At 35.9% G+C, this 15793-nt stretch overlaps 1 protein-coding gene across 2 annotated transcripts in view; it reads right to left on the bottom strand.

The window, feature by feature from the left end:
* Nucleotides 1-15793, bottom strand: part of CNTN5 (contactin 5) — a 1376886-nt gene that overhangs the window by 1274411 nt on the left and 86682 nt on the right. The window lies entirely within an intron of this gene.

The following is a 15793-nucleotide window of genomic DNA, read 5'->3' as shown; positions in this document are numbered from 1 at the left end:
ATTCCCAAATTATAGCCCCCAATAAATAATGTCATCTACATTCCATGTTTATGCTCGCATTTGCTTAAATGTCCCACAGACAATTACAACTCAACAAATACAAAATGAAATTTCAGATTCTCCTCTCCAAATAAATGAATCTATTTCCCAAACCTGCCAATTACTTTTCCTTTGTTTAATAAATGACACTCCCATCTACTCAGTTTCTCAAGTCAGGTAATACCTTAATGTACAAATAAGATAAGATACTGAAATAATAAATTTTATCATGCTACAACTCCATGAAGTTTTACAAAACTTTCTTATATTCTTCTTTTCTGCTTTTAAAAATATCTCTGTTTTGCACTAGACTATAAACTTGAAGAAAATAGGAACATTTGTTGGGCCCAGCACTCAGGTATACTAGCCTAAGCCTCTGCCTGCAGTGCGAGTATCCTATTTGGGTGGGGGTTAGTGTCCCTGCTGCTCCTCTTCGAATCCAGCTTTTTGCTCATGGCCTGGGAAGGCAGCAGAGGATGTCTCAAGTGCTTGGGCCCCTGTTCCCACATGGAACACCTGGAAGAAGCACCAGGTTCCTGGCTTTGGATGGCCCAGCTCCAGCCTTTGCAGCCATTTGGGGAGTGAACCAGCGGATGGAAGACCTCTGTCTCTATCTCTTGCTTTCTCTGTAACTCTAACTCTCAAACAAATAAATATTAGAAAAAACATTTATTTTGTTGGTCAGATGTGTGTTTATCATATAGCACAAAACTACAGTATGTAAATATCAATCAAATTTAAAATAAAGATAGCAATATATATTACACTTTTAAATTCACAGAAAAAATAATTTAAGGGCAAACATCCTTGAAATGAAATGTTAGTACTAGGACTAGCAGGATAAAATTTTAAAATTCTTAGCTATTTTACCCAATGTTAAGCCAGTCTTCACAATGGTAGGTATATGGATATATTGTGACAAATCAATACAAAAATATAGACAATACCACAACAACTAATAAATTCACCAATTAGGAAATGCAAATGTCCAATAAACACACAGAATATTTCAACTCTTCTGGCAATCAAACCAAATAAAAGTTTTAAAAAAGCAGAATTATGCAAGATTGTTTTTATCTCATTAAGGATTTGGAAATGAAGGCAAGTCAGTAAAAAAAATAATAAAAGCTCTTTGAGGAAAAGTTGACCATATGTATGAAAAGGTTAGCAAACACAGTACAGCATAATGTGATTTTTCTCAGTAGATCGCATCTCCAAACATTCTTTCACATCAAACCTCTTCTTTCACAAATTAGCCTGTTTAAATCACATCCAATTCTAAAATATTTACAAACTTCAACAATAATATGAGATCATTTCTTCTTCTGAAAGTATTATCTGTGTCTCTGTCCTTTATTTGTTTTTCACTATCTTTGAGATTATAATTTATGCCTGGTATTTCATTTTTTTTCTAAGACCAATATTCCTCTTGATGTCTATGCTGATTTCTAATTGATATTGCAATGTATACTAAATGTGAGACATTATGCTAATCATTTATATAGTTACATTTTCTTTTTCCTTTGAAGAGATGATGAGGTAGTTATTTTTAGGCCTTTTCACACATGAAAAGTGGAGTTTAACTTACTTAAGGTCTTTTAGCAACACTTATACAAGTAACCAATTGCATTCACAGAGTCCAATTCCAGCCTTTCTTGATACTTTTAGATTTCTATTTAAAAAATCATAGATTTTGTAGCTTATAGCAATAGAAATGTATTTCTAATGTTCTGGATATGAAAAATTCCATGATTAAAATACCAGTAGCTTTGATGTCTAGTTCATACAGTTTCACTGTATTTTCACAGCGCAGAAGAGAAAAGGAAGATCTCTGGGTTCCATTTCATAGAGGCAGTAACCTCATTCATTAAAACATTACCTTTATAACATTAACACCACTATAAGCCTATAAAACCATAACATTGGGCATTATGGATTACCATGAAACTGGAGAGAAAAAGACAATCAGTCTATACAGCACAGTCAGTTGATATTCACTGTGCTGAACATCTGCTCATGATAAAGCTCTTATGTAGGGCTTTGAATGTATATGTACACACAAAGAATAACTGACAGAGGAAAACTTATTAGAAATGGATAGTTCTGAATGCTGATCAAAAAATTAATTATCCTTTAAAAAGGAGGCAATTAATATGCCACAGTTTTAACTCAAATATTTGTTTCCCATTAAATGTTTTGAAAAACAAAAAAAGGTGTTATTTGTCCCTTTGGGACTGGCTCAATTCACTCAGAATAATGTTTTCCAAATTCCTCCATCTTGTTGCAAATGACCGGGTTTCGTTGTTTTTGACTGCTGTATAGTATTCGATAGAGTACATGTCCCATAATTTCTTTATCCAGTCGTCTGTTGATGGGCATTTGGGTTGGTTCCAGGTCTTAGCTACTGTGAATTGAGCTGCAATAAACATTAATGTGCAGACAGCTTGTTTGTTTGCCAATTTCATTTCCTTTGGGTAAATTCCAAGGAGTGGAATGGCTGGGTTGAATGGTAGGGTTATCTTCAGGTTTCTGAGGAATCTCCAGACTGACTTCCATAGTGGCTTAACCAATTTGCATTCCTACCAACAGTGGGTTAGTGTCCCTTTTTCCCCACATCCTCTCCAGCATCTGTTGTTGGTAGATTTCTGCATGTGAGCCATTCTAACTGGGGTGAAGTGAAACCTCACTGCGGTTTTGATTTGCATTTCCCTGATTGCTAGCACCAAGGGGGAAACTTGTTGAAATGAAATGGACACTATGAGAAACAGTGACTTGATCAGCTCTTGTCCTGACGGTTGATGTACAATGTAATACTTTATCCATTTTAGTGTTTTTTTTTTGTTTGTTCTAGTACCATTGGTTGAACTCTGTAATTAACACACAATTATTCTTAGGTGTTTAAATTTTAACTGAAAAGTGATCCCTGTTAGGAATTTGGAAAACATTATGTTGAGTGAAATAAGCCAATCCCAAAGGGACAAATACCACTTGTTCTCCTTGATAGGAGACAACTAACTGAGCACCAAAAAGGAAACCTGTGAAAGTGAAATGAACACTATGAGAAACAGTGACTTGATCAGCCCTCACCCTGACTTTTGATGAGCAACTTGATATGTTATCCCTCTTAGTATTTTGTTTTTGTTTGTTCTACTTAATACCTTTGGTTGAATACTGTAATCAACACACCGTTCTCTTAAGTGCTGAAACTTAACTGAAAAGTGACCGCTGTTAAATGTAAGAGTGGGAATAAGAGAGGGAAGAGATGTGCAATTTGGGACATGCTCAAGCTGACTTACCTCAAACAGTAGAGTTAGAAACATACCAGGGGATTCGAATTCAATCCCATCAAGGTGGCATGTACCAATGCCATCTCACTAGTCCCAGTGATCAATTTCTGTTCACAATTGATCATAATGATAGGACTAAGAACCAAAGGGATCACATAAACAAAAATAGTGTCTGCAAATACTAGCTGATAGAATCAAAAAGGGAGAGAATGATCCAACATGGGAAGTGAGATACACAGCAGACCCATAGAATGGCAAATGTCCTAAACAGCACTCTGGCCTCAGAATCAGCCCTTAAAGCATGCGGATCCAGCTGAAAAGCCCATGAGAGTATTTCAGGCATGGAAAGCCAAGACACTCTGGGGAAAAAAAAAAAAAAAAAAAAAAACAACAACTAAATGAAAGATCTCCACGAGTGAGATCCCAGTGGAAAGAATGGGTCATCAAAGAAGGAGGTACCTTTCTCTGAAGGGAGAAGAGAACTTCCACTTTGACCATAGCCTTTTCTAAATATGATCAGAGTCAGTGAACTCAGGGGGCTTCCATAGCCTTGGAAGCTCATGACAAGAGCCTAGGGTGATTACTGATGCCATAAACAAGAGTGTCAATGTGTTAAGTCAACAACAGGAGTCACTGTGCACTTACTCCTCATATAGGATCTTTGTCCTTAGTGTGCTGTACATTGAGATTTAATGCTATAACTAGTACTCAAACAGTATTTTTCACTTTATGTTTCTGTGTGGGAGCAAACTGTTGAAATCTTTACTTAATGTATGCTAAACTGATCTTCTGTATATAAAGAGAAATGAAAATGAATCTTGATGTGAATGGAAGGGCAGAGGGAGTGGGAAAGGGGAGGGTTGCGGGTGGGAGGGACGTTATTGGGGGGGGAAGCCATTGTAATCCATAAGCTGTACTTTGGAAATTTATATTCATTAAATAAAAGTTTGAAAGGAAAGAAAAAAAGAAAGGTTACTGGTACAATTCCCATCGCATCCATAGCATAAAAGAGCAAGTTTCTCTAAAACCTTTCTATCCCTGGGTATGGCCAATTTTTGAAGTCTTGCTAATAATAAGATATGTTAAAACTGAAAATATGAAATTATGAGTATTAATGAGGAATTTTTCACATTTGTTAAGTATTTGTATTTTTTCTGTCTTCTTGTTTTGATGTTTGATTTTTTTCTACTGGCTTTTTGTCTATATTTATTTTTACTTATCATGTATGTTAGAAACAAATTAAACTTTATATTTCATCAAAAAAAGGTGTTTCTACATAATTTTTTAAAGTTTTTATTTATTTATTTGAGAGGTAGAGTTACAGACAGAGTTAGAGACAGGGAGAAAGGTCTTCTTCCATTGGTTCACTCCCCAAATGGCCACGATGGGTCTCCCGTGCGAGTTCAGATCCAGGAGCTTCTTCCCGGTCTCCCACGTGGGTGCAGGGGCCCAAGGACTTGGGCCATCTTTACTGCTTTCCCAGGCTATAGCAGAGAGCTGGATCAGAAGTGGAGCACCTGGGACTCAAACTGGTGCCCATATGGGATGCTGGTGCTGTAGGCCAGGGCTTTAACCTGCTGCACCACGGCGCTGGCCCAATCATATCTCTTTTGATGCCTGTATCTCATAACAGAGTGGCTGGGGTTGTGTCCCAGTTCTTCTCCCAGTTCCAACTTCCTGATAATATAAACCCTGAAAAGCAACAGGTGATTGCTCAAGTACTTTTGTCCCTGACATTCACATGGGAGACGTGGATTGAATTCTGTGCTCCTAGGTTTGTCCCAGATGTGGGTATCTGGGGGGAGCAAACCACATTTGGAATCTGTCTCTCTCTCTCACATTTTTTAAAAAAGATTTATTTATTTATTTGAGAGATTATAGACACGGAGAGGGAGAGGCAGAAAGGTAGGTCTTCAATCTGCTGGTTGACTCCCCAAATGGCTGCAATGGCTAGAGTTGGGCTGATCTGAACCCAGGAGCCAGGAGCTTCTTCTGGGCCTCCCAAATGGGAGCAGGCATCCAAGCATCTGGACCATATTCTACTGCTTTTCCAGATCGTTAGCAGAGAGCTGGACTGGAAAAGTAGCAGCTGGGACATGAACCAGCACCCATATAGTTTGCAGGCACCACAAGCAGAGGCTTAGCCCACTATGCCACAGCACTGGACCAATCTCTCAAATTTTTAAACCTCATTTAGAATGATAAAGATTCACTATGGAATTCAATTCAAAAGACAAATTATCACTTCTTGGACAGATAAATATAAACAAAATTAGTTCATGCTTTTAAGGACTATCAAGTATAATATCAACATTAGAATATGAATGAATGATTATAATGAGATAAATGTAAATTTTGAAAAGGATTTTCATGGGGTTGGCACTGTGGCATAGCAGGTTAAACTTCCACCTGTAGCTAAAACATCCCATATGCACACCGGTTTGCATCCCGCTGGCTCACTTCTGCTCCAGTTCCTGCCTATGCGCTTGGGGAAGCAGCTTAAGATGACCTGCTTATACTCCTGCATCCACATGTGAGACCTGGAAGAAGCTCCTGGCTCCTGGTTTCAGATCTACCCAGATCTGGTCATTGTGGCCATTTGGGGAGTGAACCAGTGGTGCAGCAGGTTAAAGTCCTGGCCTGAAGCGCCAGCATCCCATATAGGAGCCAGTTCTAGTCCCAGCTGTTCCTCTTCTGATCCAGCTCTCTGCTATGTCCTGAGATAGCAACAGAAGATGGCCCAAATCCTTGGGCCCCTGCACACACATGGGAGACTTGGAAGAAGCTCCTGGATCCTGGCTTCAGATTAGGGCAGCACTAGCCATTGCGGCCATCTGGGGAGTGAACCAGCAGATGGAAGACCTCTCTCTCTGTCTCTACCTCTCTCTGTAAGTCTGTCTTTCAAATAAATAAATCTTTAAAAAAATAATTTAGGTAAGTTCAGATATGAAGGCTGTGTGAATATATTAACCCCAGTACTCTCAACACAGAGTGAACCATGTGCGCCAAATTACTGGCGTGACTACTTTGAAGGTGTAACTGTCATCTACAAAGGATCTTTTTTTTTAGGTTTAATGTCATAGTATTTCTTTATGCTACCTATATTTATTTAAAATATCCTATATTAACTTTTAGTTAATAGATGTGTTTTCTCTAAATGCAAGAATACCCATTAATATGACTGCCTGTCAAACCTATCAAGGCAAATTTGAGATTTGACTTGAACATTGGCATTTACCAAAGACATTCAGAGTGCCATTTGTATATGACACATCACTGTGACATCTAGTGTCATTTGCTTTAAAGCGAGAGAATGGGAAGGGGGTAGCAAAGAGCATCCCTAGTTAGCAGAAGTTTCTTAAACCTGACTTTGAAATCAATAGTAGAGGAAGTTTCAGGGATGACCATCTGCTGAACATTGGTAAGGCACATTTATTCGATATAAAAATAAAATTATCTAGCACAATTCACTACTGTAACTTCAATACTGCTTTTACAATATTGAAATTAGCTCTGGGCTTAGATATCTGAAGGGCACTTAAATATAATTTGGTTAACTATCTCCTTCAAAACCTAATATCATTCATGGATTTTAAAGCTTTCAGGCAAGTGGCAAATGCATTATCTCTATAAATACCACAGTCAATAATTGTGCCAACAAAAAAAGCCCATTTAAAATAGAATCTTCTTTGATAATTCATTTTATAATAGAAAATTCTTATTTAAATTACTGGTATTTTGATATGCCTGTATTTTGAATTTTTCAATTAGAATTACCACTTATGAGTTTAACATCCTGCTACTTCTATTTTTGGCAAATATGTTCAAGTCCTATAAAAATCAATTTTGGGTTATGATACAAACTTACCGAGGTCAGGAATTCCTTATTTATTCTTTTAAGATAAGCCATACATTTTCTATTAGAGATCCTGCATATAATAGATACTTAGACATGTTTGATGGAAATAAGGAACAATATAAAATTCAGTGTGATGTTGAAATATTTGTTGTAATATATCTTTTTTGCTTTATTCAACATTAGTCATAGGCTCCGCTGAGTACAGTTTTTATTAAAATATTTTACATTTCTTGAATGTAATTTGCTGGTGTAATATTCATCTATTTTATTAAAAATAACTTTGATCACTTTTTTGTGGGAAAGGTTCAGTTTTGGGATTTCCCTGTAGGAAATATAAGTTCCATATAGCATGACATATTAGCACAGTAAATAGCACAGAGGAATATTTTTGCCAATTACAAATTTTTAAGATGACATTCTAGAAGAGGCCAAAGACATGCAAATTAATGTGCTGCCAGAAACAAAGGTAGAAGTCATCAATTTAGACTAGGCCGCAATTCTCAAAGTTTTTTTAAGGAAGGCATATTAAAGACATTCACGGGAAGCCGAAGCCGTGGCTCACTAGGCTAATCCTCCGCCTTGCGGTGCCGGCACACCGGGTTCTAGTCCTGGTCGGGGCGCCGGATTCTGTCCCGGTTGCCCCTCTTCTAGGCCAGCTCTCTGCTGTGGCCCGGAGTGCAGTGGAGGATGGCCCACGTCCTTGGGCCCTGCACCCCATGGGAGACCAGGAGAAGTACCTGGCTCCTGCCATTGGATCAGTGCAGTGCGCTGGCCGCAGTGGCCATTGGAGTGTGAACCAATGGCAAAGGAAGACCTTTCTCTCTGTCTCTCTCACTGTCCACTCTGCCTATCAAAAAAAAAAAAAAAAAAAGACATTCATGGGATTCAAGAGCTTTACAGGCTACTACACTTTACCTATTTTAATTAATATGACATAAATCCTTTCTACATGAATTTTATAAATTCTAATGCACATATTAGATATACAAATAATTATACACTTGTTTGAAATAATAATAATCCTAACATTCAGATTGTAAAGTAGATTCCTAATTAATTAAATGTATTTTTGAAAATCTAAACAAATCAGATTGTCCTAAATTATAGTATATATACAAACCACAATTTTGGTGACTTATCAGAAAATTAAAAACAAATATTATGTTTTGGTCATGTTATAAGATGTACATCCATCACAGATCAGCTGGGGGCCCAGTTTGATGTCCTTCTGTTACTCATAATTTCTGTTCTAAAAGTCTTTGAATCATTCAAAAATAGGATCTGGAACACAAAAAGATTAAAATTTATATAGATCAAAAAAATTTATATAGATCATAGTCCTCACCAAGAGGAGGCAAAACTTCACTAATAAGAAACACTAACTTCCTTTTTATATATAAAAAAAAAGCCTTAACATTAATTCACCACTGAGGAATGAATGAAATAACAGAGGAGTATTTTTCCAATGTGAAATCTATGCTGTTGAAAACCAATATTTATAATAGCATAGTATCAGCATATAAACCAACACATAGATAAATGGAACAGAATAGAGAGCCCAGAAATGAATCCTTATACATACAGCCAACTGACTTGGTGAAAGTGTCCAGACCACACAATGGAGAAAGAATAATCTCTTCAATAAATTGTGCTGGAAAAACTGGATATATATCTGGAATGAAATTAGAGCCCTATCTCACCAAAAACAAAAATATGAACTCAAGATGGGTAAACACATAAATTTAATACCCAAGACTGTGATGTTTATGAAAGAAAATGTAGGGGAAACAATTCAACATATTGTTGTAGGGAAGACTTCTTGGATAAGTCCCCAAAGCAGAGGAAATAAAGGTAAACTAGACTAATAGGATTGCATTAAACTCAGAAGCTTCTGCACAGCAAAGGAAACAATCCCCCAGAATGTGCAGACATTTAACAGAATGGGATAAACTATTTGCCAGCTACTTATCCAACAAAAGGTTTATATCCACAATATATAAATAGCTCAAAAAACTAACAACTAAAAACCAACCAACCAAGTCAAGAAATGGGCAAAAGGCCTCAACAGGTAGTTTTCAAAAGAAGAAATACAAATAGCCAACAAATATATTTAAGAAAAGTTCAAATTCATTAACCATCAGGGAAACAAAAGTTAAATTACAATGACATAATCACTTTACTTCTGTGAGAATAGCTAACAAATGCTTTTGAGTATGTAGAGAAAGAGGAACTCCTATACACTGTTGGTGGGAATGAAAATCAGTACAGCTACTGTGGAAAATAGAATGGGAGTCTCTTTAAAAACAACCAGAAATAGACTTGCCATAAGATCCAACACACACTCACACACAATGGAGTACTATTCAGCTATAAACAAATGAAATTCTAACATTATATCATTTGTATCAATATGGTTGCATCAGGAGGACATCATGTTGAATGAAATAAGCTGAATGCAGAAAGACAAATACCACAAGTTCTCCCTTATATATGGGAGCTAATTTTTTAAAATATCAAAAAGAAAAGCAAAACAGAAATGCCAGTATGTTGTTGCTATAAATATATTCTTTTCATTCAATTATTCTTTATAGCACTATCTTCTACCTCTGTTCAACTATGGTCTCTTTACATTTTAATTGTTGAACACCTAATTTAGTGGAGTATTCAGCCTTTGACCTCAATGAAAATTAAAAATGTTATCTCAAATTTAAAAAGGAAGTCTCGCTGCAAAATTATAGATTATTTCTTAAATCATTATGGTCTACTGAAAGTAAATGCACTAAACATTGTGGAATTCTTACAACTATTTGCACCTCAAGGCCAAGATCATTTTCGCTATTTCAAATAGGAATCATTACTTAATGTCATATTTTATGCTTTGAAATAATAAGACATTGCACACTAGATGAGCAATCTGACATAACTTCTAATTTCTTGTTTTCATAATTCCATAGTACATAATCCAGCTTCTTAGCATTATTTTCAATTTTTCAGAATTATGTGCTTTCTTGCCTTCACACATGCTATTACCTCTTTCTCAATATTTAATTATTGGGGCCGGCACCGTGGCTCACTTGATTAATCCTCTGCCTGTGGTGCCGGTATCCCATATGGGTGCCGGGTTCTAGTTCCAGTTGCTCCTCTTTCAGTCCAGCTCTCTGATGTGACCCAGGAGGGCAGTGGAGGATGGCCCAAGTGCTTGGGCCCCTGCACCCACATGGGAGACCAGGAGGAAGCACCTGGCTCCTGGCTTCGGATCAGCGCAGCTCTGGCCGTAGCCGCCATTTTGGGGATGAAACAATGGAAGGAAGACTTTTCTCTCTGTCTCTCTCTATCACTGTCTAACTCTGCCTGTCAAATAAAAAAAATTAATTATTGCGTTTCTTTCCCTGGATCGCCCCATTCATCTTGCATGTATATTGCAATATTTTAGTCTTGAACTAAGAGTGCTATTTCTTAATGGAAGCTATGACAGATGCTACGTGCTGTGGGTAAGCTTCTTCCTCATCTGGGATCCCAGCTGCTCCATGCTATTCCTATCATTGCATATATTCTATCATCTATTCATATGTTTGCTTCCTTGTTTGTGTTCTTCATCAGAGAATGAGCCCTGAGAGGACAGGGATATGATTACTACATTTACCACTAAAACATCAACTCTTATCATAGTAAATATGATCTGGATTGAATTTAATAGATCAATTTATTAAATATCCTAGTAATAACACAATAAAATATTCATTTATAGCTTAACAATAGTATTTGTTATTAGATCTGATGATTAGATATGTTCACATTTATATGAGAATTTTCCATAATGGAAAAAAAAGGAATTGTTTATGGCTGCATTTATTTCCATTACATATAAGAAATGCAGACTATGTTTTACTGGAAGACATTATGCGTAGGGAAGCAATATTCCGCTGCAGCTTGGAAGTAAACTGATAATTCAAATGTTGATGGTTCTATTACCCCTGCTTCTAGCATGATCTACAACTTTCTGTAATCACTTGGTAATCTTAAGGCACATTTTGTTTATTTATTTTAAAAATAAGAGTGATAGAACAGGATATATGAGGGCATATCTGGTTTAAAAAGGCAGTTGAAAATCTTGAATATATGTTGGTGTGTGACCTTGCAAAGTCCCTTTTGTGTCTTCATTTTTTTTTCTGAAAGATAAGTATAATACCTATCTCATAGTAAATTGTAAGTGCCACATGTAAAAATGTACATGGACACAGAATGTAACCAATAAAGTTACATTTAAATAAAAATGATGTTGTTTACATTATATTAATCTACTAAAATCGCACTATTAGTCACTGAAAAAAATTTTTTTCTTTAAGTGTACATGGTGTATTATGCTAAATCATTACATGTGGATAAGTATATCCACATGCAGAAAAATAATTCATGTATGTGTCTATGTTCATCTGTATGAATATATGTATACATTTGAATATATAATTCAATATATATTGAAAGGTAAATAATATATTAATATATATTATGTTTATATGCTACTTATATATGTACACATACATATATATGCATCTAAGTGCAAATATTTCCATGTAAATAGAAATGCATATACAAATGGCCATTACTTTGTAACAATATGGTTAAAAAGGCCTCAGAGACCAATTTTAGTAATTTAAAAATCATTGTTTCTTTGTATTTTGATTAACAAAAATCACAAAATAATTTCTTATGTACATAATCATATTGATGTATTATGAAAGTTGTCAGTATAATTAAGATATTGAATGAATTTTTTATCACAACTAGTATTTCTCAAGAAGCTGTTAAGCACATTTCTGATTATTTAATATATTAAATTATGTAATGATAAAAGAAATAGAGTGAAATCATGGATGCAAAAAGAAGTTTGACTTAAGTCAAGCCACTGTTTGAAAAATAAAACAACTTCAAAGGCATTGCTGTTTCTGCATACTATATCATTTTATGTTAGGTAATTCTAGATATGTTTTTATGCAATTAGGAAGTCTACATGTTTCCAAATTTAAATCACATAGTGGGCTGCACAGTTTCAAACAACAAAACCAAACAGGGAAAAGCTATTTACCACACTTGTGGTTGCTCCTCCAGGAACTCACATGAATATTGCAGACATAAAGGTTCAACCTTAATAAAACATATTTTTCCTCTAAGTGCCTGAATCCACACCAGTTGTAAACCTACCTATGGCAATGTCTCAGGAATAACTAAGGAGAGGGACTGGAATATGGTGATGGTGCCACAAAGTTACTTTGTTCTAGGGAGAGGCTTTTTTAGGACCTGAGTCAGATCTAAACCAACACTGAATTTCAAAATGTGCCTTTAGCATTGCAGTCATTTAAAGTCAGTTTGGTTTTCTGTGACAGAAAAACTTTTATAACAAGTCTTTCTCATATAGAGGTTCTCATCCAGTAGCCATCATTGTGGTGTAGCAGGTTAAGTCATTGCTTGAGAGCCTTTGTTCAAGTCTCAGCTACTCAGCTTCTAATCCAACTCCCTGATAATATGCTGGAGAAGGGATAGGAGACAGCCCAAGTGCTTGTTTCCCTGCTTCCCAGGTGGAAGACCAAGATGGACTTCTTGGCACATTAGCAGGGAGCGTGCTGAGGCATAGCTACAAATGAACTCTGTTGGGTGACTTGCTCTGGGGACAAGGCAACTCAAATGGCAGAAAGAAGATACTCTGCAATCTACAGCTAAAGAAGTCCCACGCACTGTGACTGTGACTGTGGGAATCCTGTCCTGGTGAAGTCCTAGCAAGGGTGTCACTGGTTTTTCTGGACATTCACTCAATCTGACTCTGGAAGCTCAGAACTCCAAGTGTAGCGGAGGGACCTTGTGGAGGGCTTGGCACCCACATGATGGAGTTCATAGATACTGTGAATGGCTTGTGCACCTGAGTGGGTGGGATGCACAGGCACTGTGAACTCATACTTGGCAGTGAATCACTCAAGGCACAAAAAAGGGCTGACAATGTGAATATGCCAGCCAGTGTCAACATTCATTCCCCCTGTTGATAATAGTCAGAGATCTAAGATGCCAATCTGGGTTTAACTCTGGACCTCTGCTCTACCCACAAACGCTGACCAGAGCTCCATGGCCCCATCAACCACACACATCAGGCATATCTGCTGTAAGCTGTAGGAATTCCAAGAAGCCATGGAATCACATTTCCAAAAACAAAGCCTTCAGAATAGACAACAACAAGTGATTCCCCAGGGGCATAAAAATAAATGTAGGAATAAAAGAAACATGAACAAAGAAGTTAATATGCCTCCCCAAAAGGAACACAATAATACACCAGTACTAGATGAGGAGGTTGATGAAATGCCTGAGGTAGAGTTATCTATCTTTTGAAATATCTTAGAAAGTAGAAAGAGGAGGAGGAGCAGGGAGAAGAAGAAATTAGAAAAGCAAAAGACCAAAAACAGAGATCAGGATCTATGGCATACCATCAAATGACCAACGATACTCATTTTAGGAGATCCTGAAGGAAAAGGAAGAGGAATTCTAGAAAATATGCTAACATGGAGACTGAACAACATAATACTGAATGAACAGCAACTCAGAGAAGAAATCAAAGGGAAAAATTTTTAAAAAATCCTTAAAATGAATGAAAATTATCACACAACATATGAAAACATATGGATGCAGCAAAAGCAGTATTAATAGGAATGTTTATAGTAGTTACTGCCTTCATCAAAACATTGGAATGATGTAATAATGCATCTCAATAACCCCAAATGACAAGAACAAGCCAAACCCCAATTTAGTGGAATGAAATTGATAATAAAAATTTGAGAAAAATTAAAAATTAAAAAAACAAAGATCAGTAAAGAGATTTTTTTTTGGAAAAAAATTGATAAAACGGTATCCCAACTAATGGGAGAAGTTCCAAATGAATAAAATCAATGATGAAAAAGGTGATACTACAATTGATGTCAGAGAAATAAAATCAATCATCAGCAAATATTATAACATATAGATTCCGACAAATTGGAAAATCTAGAAGAAATGGATTGATTTCTGGACACACATAATTTACCATAATTGATGCACAAAGACATAGAAAATCTAAACTGAACAATAATCAAGGATGAGATTGAATCAGTAATAAAGATCTCCCCATCCAACAAGGAAAAGAACAGGACTGCAGGGCTTCACTAGTGAATTCTACCATACTATTAAAGAAGAAATAATACCAATTCTTCTTCAACTACTCAAAATAATTTAAAGAGAAGGAATCCTTTAAAATTCCTTCCATGAGGCCAGCATCACCTTAATCTCCAAAACAGAAACAGATAGGACAAATGAAAGAAATATAGACAAATTTCCCTGATGAATGTAGATGCAAAAATCCTTAACAAAATACTATTTAATTGAATCCAACAACATATCGAAAAGATCATTCATATGAACCAGGATGCAGGGATGGTAAAACATATGTAAATCAATAAACATGATATATCACACTAACAAATTGAAGAATAAAAAATATGATTATTTCAATACACATAGCTATAAAATCTTTAAAAAGTTGAGTATAGAAGAAACAAATCTCAAAACACTGAAGGCAATATATGACAAACCCACAATCAGTAACAAATTGAATGGGGAAAAGTTGGAAGCATTTCCGCTAAGATCCAGAACCATACAAGAATGCCCACTCACATCATGACTATTCAATACAGTTCTGGAAATATTAGCCTTAGCCATTAGGCAAGAAAAACATCAAATTGGAAAGGAGAAAGTCAAATTAGGCCTGTTTGCAGATGATATGATCCTATGTGTAGGGGAACCAAAGGACTCCACCAAGAGATGGTTAGAACTCATACAAGAATTTGTCAAAGTTGCATGATATAAAATTAACACACAAAATTCAATAGAATTCATACAGACTGACAATGCCACAGTTGAGAAAGAAATTTAAGATCTGTGCCATTCATATTATCTATAAAAATTAGACATTTTGGTATAAATTAACCAAGGGGGTGAAAGTCCTCTACAATGAAAATTATAAAACATTAAAAAAACAAGTAGAAGTCACAAAAAATGGAAAATGTTTATTTATTCCAAGAATAATTATCAAATATTCATATTACTCCAAGTAATTTATAGATTCAGTGTGATCCTAATCAAAATATTCTCAGATCTAGAAAACAGGATACTAAACTCCATATGGAAACACAAGAGCACTTATTAGCTAAAGTGTTCTTAATAATAGCAAAGCAGGAACCATAACAATACCAAATTTGGAGACATACTATAGGGCAGTCATAACCAAAGCAGCCTGCTAATGGCACAAAAATAGATATGTAGACCAATGGATCAGAATACGAACCCCAAAGACTCCAAGGAACAGGCAATAAGAGCAAAAACAGACAAATGGGATTACATCAAGCTAAGAAGCTATTATACAGCAAAATATGAACTCAACAAAGTGAAGAGGAAACTGACAGAATTGGGAGAAATATTTGCAAACTATGCATTGGATAGAGGATTAATATCCAGAATATATAAGGAGCTCAAAAAACACAAAACAACAAAACAATCCAGTTAAGTAATGGGCAAAGGACATGAACAAGCATTT

The sequence above is a fragment of the Oryctolagus cuniculus genome, chromosome 1, assembly GCF_051225735.1.
Source record: "Oryctolagus cuniculus isolate XC-2025 breed Fujian yellow rabbit chromosome 1, ASM5122573v1, whole genome shotgun sequence".
NCBI lineage: Eukaryota > Metazoa > Chordata > Mammalia > Lagomorpha > Leporidae > Oryctolagus > Oryctolagus cuniculus.
This window is presented reverse-complemented; position numbering and strand designations above follow the sequence as displayed.